Genomic DNA, 6812 nt, shown 5'->3' with positions numbered 1-6812 from the left:
CTCCCCCTCTCCTCCCCCACCAGCGCCATCTTAGCGTCCTCCCCGTTGTCGCTCCGCGCTGTGGGGCGTTGCCGGCGCGCCCCGCTCGGGCGGTTTCTGTCTTGTAAGGCTTCGCTCTCTGAAGCCTTGGGATCCTCTCCCCGAAATGCCAGCAGCTGCTTGCTTCCCCCTCCCCCTTCTTTCTTTGAGATGTTGCTGTAAGGGGTGTGTGCTTTGAGGAGAGAGCTGAAGGACTCCTGGCTGCGTGCGTGCAAGGGAGCGTGAAGGGTCGATTTTTGGGGGCGTGGGTCTTCCCGGGGAGGGCCCTGCCAGAGCTATGGCTCTTAATCCGCTGGTTTCTGGGGCTTCCCCCCTCTCCCGAGTAGTTTGGGTCAGGGTGCTGTGAGGTGTCACACTGGCTGGGCTCGGAGGGCCCGGTGCTCCCCGCCTAAGCTCCAGTAAATGTAGTTTTAACAGGTTGTTTTCATATCCCTGAGTTACTTGTTTCGTGACAACAGATGCAGTCACAGTGTTAAGAAGGAAAAAATATTTGAAAGAAGTTCCACTTCTCTTGAATGATGATCAAAAAATACATGTCATTAAAAAAAAACACAATTACATTTTTTTCTAGTGTAGCACATAGGCAAAGTAATCTTTGAAGAGCCTTCAGTACCTTTAAAAGTGCTTGCAAAAATACAAGGGCAAGTAACTTTCACGTGTGGGTAGATAACTAATTTTGTTGCTGTTACCTTGGTAATTATTTTTGAGGGAGGGACGGACTAGCATAATTTCAAGTTTTTATCACTTCTCTGTGTCTCTCAGGAAGCAGTGCTTTTCCCAAATTATGAAAATTTGGAAGCTCCAATATCCTTTTTTATTTTGGTGCTCATTTTTAGGGAGAATGTTGAAAATGGTCTCCTGTTTTTAACCAAAACTTTTTCTTTCTTACTTATTTTTCCCTTACATTTCTGTGTAGTCTGATCAATGCTTATGAAGTCTTAATACCAACATCTGTATTCAGGAACAGCAAGTATTTTGCCGGACCAACACATGCTGTGCTCACTAAGGAGTGTGGAATGCTTTAGTTCTTCCTGTTAGGCTTTTTGACAGATCAGAGGAGGGCTTCCCCATGCCTCTTGCTTGTTCCTGGAGGGAGTGGAAGATTTTTTTTATTCAATTTGGGATTAATTTTAAGGATGTTTAAATTCTTTGCCTGTTGGTGTTGAAGGGTTTTAAATGACATCTGTGAAATACACATTTTTATTACTTGGAATATACTAAAAATTGACTGGGTATGAAGACTTTAATGGGGACAACCTTGTTAACATTTTAGCTTATTAAACAATATATTTACTAAAGTTTAATTGTTTAAAAATCTATCAAGTGTGGAGTACAGTATTTGTTCATGTATTTCAGACATTACATGAGATATACTTTTTCTTGAAGTCATTATTTTACAGTTTTGTTAACAGTAGTCTTGGGATCAAAATAGTGATTTTTTTTTTTTTTGTGGTAGTGTATTTTTACAATAAAATTTCTCCATTATGTACTAATACCTGGCAGATTGTGTGTGGATTTTTAAATTAATTTGTGAAAATCACGAATAAAATATTAAAATGAAATTTAAATGACCAGTTTATGTTTTCTCAGTGCGTAATACTTCACAAATGGGTATGTATACTCCCTGCTCTGACCTACTTGCATTAATAGCAAAACGTATTCTCATCTTGAGTTGAGATTTTTGGTGGTTAATATTTCAATATACCAGATCTGTTATTTTTAGATGTATTTCTTTGCCTGTGTCTGAGGTTAAAGGATTTTTTTTCATTGTTGTTGCAAGTAGGACTTGGTTTTTCACATAGCTTGCTTGCGTTAATGGAGGAGTGCAGAAGCTCACCATGTCTAGATACACTGACCCAGCTGTGCTTTTGTTCGTGCACCTGGTCTTATTCACTAGTATGATACGCATGTATTTTAAGTGTTTTCTTACTTTGTTTATACTTTGAGCACTTACTTAGTTTATTATACCTATGTTCTTGAGGTGATAAAACCCTTAGTATACGTGTGACCTTAGGTAAGGTTAGTGCGACATAGTTGCTGTGCCCTTGACTGAGATGGTTCTACCATAAATATTTATATCACCTTATAGACGTGCAGTTTGCCTCCTCCTGCCATGTGTCCTTTTCCAGGAGAGTTTCTATACATATTTTAATTGTACTGAGCAGAAAAAACGACAGCAAAGTCCCTTTACAAGCTGCATTTCCAATTTCCTCTGAAGACCATTTCTGTATCAGAATAGTTTTCGTATTTGTAGCAATGAAGTTTTGCAACAGAGGTAAGTCCGTAGTCTAGAGTTGGAGGGCTTTGTCGGCATGGATGTGTTTGTATGCTGTTAGGGCATTCATTGTCATCTAGCTGTATTTTCAGAGTTTTGCTGGTTATAGTTCCAGAAAAAAAGTTGTATCTGTGTAAATGCATTTATGTTTTATAATGTGGCTCTAATGGTCAATGATCGCGCTTTTTCATGCTGCATTAGACTTGTGATAAGTCTAATGGCTGGTGCTTTTTAGTGTAGATGTAGCAGTGAGAGGATGAAAGTGTGTCATCCCTGTCTAAGTAATAGATACAGTCCAGGCATAAGAGCCTCTTTGATAATGTAGTTCATTCTGTTCAGACAGTTGGCATAATTTCTTCTAGTAGTTCTGCTGATCTAAGCTGCATCTGTGCATGAGGGTGCACAGATTTTGTGGTGGCATATAGTGGTGTCCAGCATAGGATGTGGAAATTGTCTACAAAAACAAGTATGTTTTGCTTTCTGACAGCAGAGGAAAAGCAGCAAGATTAACTAGTTCTAACAGTGATCATGATTTGCAACTGTTCTAGTTTGAAAGTTGGAATAAGCAGTATCAGTTAAAGCCTTGTTGCACCAACGTAAATGCGTGAACACCAATCCGAACTGGTGTTTTTTCAAGGTCATCATGTAGATAAATGTTCTCTGTGTATCTTTGTTTTCAAATGTATGTTTGCCCCAGCTTTCATTGTTGAAAACAACTACTGTATCTTTATTTTTTTTTCTTTATTTGTGAATTGCTGTGGTTTTAGACAAAATAAAAATCAACAGGATCGACTGGTACAAATATACTATCACTTTTTAAAATTTATTTTCATGTGCTAGTTTTAAAATGTTCTAGAGCTACTTCCAGTGTTACTTTGGGTAAGGTAATGCTTACTGAAAGAAAAAGAGGGAGTGGGCAAATAACCATCAAGACTTAATACAATAGCTTTTCTTTCATGGAAAGTATTAAGAATGGGTGGTGAAACGAAGAAAGGGGGGGGAGTCCAGGGAGAAAGCTTTAACTTCATGGTGAAAGACCGATCATTTTTGTAAGGGCTGATCTTAAGCCTTGTCTCAGCTGGAACTTGCAGTAGTTTTACTGTGCACTTGATCTGGTGTTGAAGCTTGAATTTATTAAGATGTTGAACCTACAGAAAATGTCTGGGTCCCGCTGAAAAATTGGTGACAAAATCTCTTGTTTGCTTCAGCAAGGCACTGGCTTCAACAAGGGCAAGATGGGCAGTGTGGAGGATTTTCAGTCTAATTTGGGAATATTGATATGGACTGCACTGCTCAATTAGTTGCACATCTATCAATTAATTGTATTAAAATTTCAGTTGATTTCCCAAACTTAATAGCTGAAAGAACTAGAAATTGTCTTTCAGCTTTGTTGGCAGTTGTTAGCTGATATTAGCTTGTGTGAACCATACCCTGTGACAAGGTAACAATTGTAATTTTTTTTTTTAAACTAGTATGGACTAGAGTGGCAATGAAGAAGTGTTAATTGGTTTATATATTTTTTGAGAAAAGATCAGTTCATAAGGAAGTTATATTCTGGGGCTGTGTGTTTTTTCAGAATCTTTGAAAATTTTATGCACAGAATGTAAAGTGTGATACACAGGTATTCTTTAAGCTGAGTTTGAAGGGGGAGTGGGATGTAACTAGACATGTCAGTGAGGCCCCTGGGTGTAGTAGCCCAGCATTTGTGGGGCAGTGTGCAGCATTTTTGAGAGACTGAAGGTGTGCTCTCTTAAATGCTTATACACCAATGCACACAGTATGGCGAATAAGCGGGAGAAATTGTTGATCTATGTTAGGTTGCAGGGCTGCGATATAATTGCAGACATGGTGAGCCAGTGCTCATGACTGGAATGTTGTCATGGATGACTGTGTGTTCTTTAGGAAGACAGAGCAACAGAGGAGGTGGAGTTGCTCTTTTTGTGCAAGAGCAACTGGAATATATTGAGCTCTACCTGGGGGGTTTGGAAGAAGAACGTGTTGAAAGCTTATGGGTGACAATCAAGGGACATGCAAATATGGGCAAAACTGTTGTGGGTGTTGCTATAGACCACCAAAGCAAGAAGATGTTGATAAGGCCTACAGTCAGCTGCAAGTAGCCTCTGGATGACATGCATTAGTACTCATAGGTGACTTCAGTCACCCTGGTATTTGTTGGAAAGCCCACACAGCTAGGCATACTCAGGCCAGAAGGCTCTTGCAGTGCATTGATGATAATTTCCTGATGCAGGTGGTAAAAGTGCCAACGTGGAAAGGTGCACTGCTGGACCTTGTATTAATGAGCAAAGAAGATCTGGCTGGGGACAGCCTTGATGACACTGATCATGACATGGTAGAGTCTAGTATTTTACAAGGAAGAAACAGGGTAGAAAGTAGGATTGCAACCCTAGACTACCAGAGGGCTGATGTTGTACTCTTCAAAGATCTACTTGAAGGAATCCCATGCAGTAAGACTCTAGAAGGTAGTGGGGCCCAAGAGAGCTGGTTAATACTCAATTGTCACTTCCTCCAAGCTCAAGATAGGTGTATTCCTTTGAGTAAAAAGCTGGGAGAGAGGAGGAAGGACACCTGCATGGATGAGCAAGGAGCTGCTGAAAAAAGTCACATGGAAGAAAGAAGTTCACAGTTTATAGAAGAAGGGACTTGTCATTTGGGTGAACTACAGGAATGTTGTCAGGGTATGTAGGACGACAACAAGGAAGACCAAAGCCCTGTTAGAACTAAACCTGGTGAAGGAAGTAAAAGAGAACAAAAAGGACTCCTTCAAATAGATCAGTGGTGAAAGGAAGAGCAAGGAAAATGTAGGCCTGCTGCTGAATGAGGTGGAAGCTCTGGTAACAGAGGATGCAGAGAAGGCAGAGTTACTGAATGCCTTACTTGCTTCAGTTTTTACTCCAGCCCTTGGGAATCCCAGACCCTGGAAGTAGAAGAAAGCCTGGAGAAAGAAAGACTCTACACTGGTCAGTGAGGATTTGGTTGGAGATCAGTTTGGTAAACTGAACATACACAAATCTATGGGCCCTGATGGGATGCACCCATGAATGTTGAGAGAACTGGCTGATGAGGTTGCTCTGCTACTCTCCCATCATTCTTGAAAGCTCATGGCAAACAGTAGAGGTGCCTGAGGACTGGAGGAAAGCCAGTGTCACTCCAGTCTTCAAAAAGGGTGAGAAGGAAGATCCAATAAACTACAGACCAGTCAGTCTCACCTCCATTCCTGGACAAATGATGGAGCAGCTCATTTTGAAGGTCATCTCTAAGCACATGTAAGAGAAGAAGGTTATAAGGAGTAGGCACCATGAATTCACCAAGGGGAAATCATACTTGACTAATCTGATAGCCTTCTATGATGCTGTAACTGAATGGGTAGATGAAGGGAGACTAGTGGATGTAGTCTACCTTGACCTTAGCAAGGCTTTTGGCACTCCCATAACATCCTCGTGAGCAAGCTCAGGAAGTGTGGGGTAGAAGAATGGACAGTGACATGAATTGAAAACTGTCTAAACAACAGAGTGATCAATGGTGCAGAGTCCAGCTAGAGGCCTGTATCTAGTGGAATTCCCCAGGGGTCAGTAGTGGGTCCAGTTGTGTTTAACATCTTCATCAGCAACCTGTATGAGGGGACAGAGTGTATCCTCAGCAAGTTGATGATGCATAACTGGGAGGATTAGCTGATTCATTGGGAAGCTGTGTGACCATTCATCAAAATTTGGGTAGACTGGAGAGCCAGGCAAAGAGGAACCAAATGAGGTTCAACAAGAATTAAGGGTAGAGTTCTGCACCCAGAGAGGAATAACAGCAGGGACCAGTACAGATTAGGAGCTGACCTGCTAGAAAGCAGGTCTGTGGAGAAGGACCTTGGAGTCCTGGTGGACAAGAAGTTATCCATGAGGCAGCAGTGTGCCCTTGTGGCCAAGAAGGCCAGTGGTATGCTGGAGTGCATTAAGGAGCGTCCAGCAGGTTGAGGGTGGTTCTCCTCCCCCTCTACTCTACCCTAGTGAGGCATATCTGGAGTGTTGTGTCCAGCTCTGGGCTTCCCAGTTCAAGAGGGACAGGGATTTACTTGAGAGAGTCCAACAGAGGGCTGCAAGGATGGTTAAGGGCCTGGAACACCTGCCTTACAAGGAAAGGCTAAGACAGCTGGAGCTGTTTAGAGAAGAGAAGACTGAGAGGGAACCTTATTAATGTCTATAAATATCTGAAGGGTGGGTGTCAAGATGGAGGGGCCAGTCTCTTCAGTTGTAGCATATGATGGGGGTAATGGACATGGATTAGAACACAGGAAGTTCCATCTCAATATGAGGAAAAACTTCTTTACTGAAAGGGCTGCAGAGCACTGGAACAGGCTGCCCAGAGAGGTTGTGGTCTCCTTTGGTGACTTTAAAGACCAATCTGGAAGTGTTTCTCTGTAACTTGCCCTAGGTGGTCCTTCTCTGGCTGGACTGTTGGACTTGATGGTCTCCAGAGGTCCCTACCAGTC

At 41.9% G+C, this 6812-nt stretch overlaps 1 protein-coding gene across 1 annotated transcript in view; it reads left to right on the top strand.

The window, feature by feature from the left end:
- The window catches only part of GLTSCR1L (GLTSCR1-like), a 33671-nt gene that overhangs the window by 1103 nt on the left and 25756 nt on the right, over positions 1-6812 (top strand). The gene's annotated exons all lie outside the window — the stretch shown is intronic.

The sequence above is a fragment of the Chaetura pelagica genome, unplaced genomic scaffold, assembly GCF_000747805.2.
Source record: "Chaetura pelagica isolate M959 unplaced genomic scaffold, ChaPel_1.0 scaffold13, whole genome shotgun sequence".
Classification (NCBI taxonomy): Eukaryota; Metazoa; Chordata; class Aves; order Apodiformes; family Apodidae; genus Chaetura; species Chaetura pelagica.
This window is presented reverse-complemented; position numbering and strand designations above follow the sequence as displayed.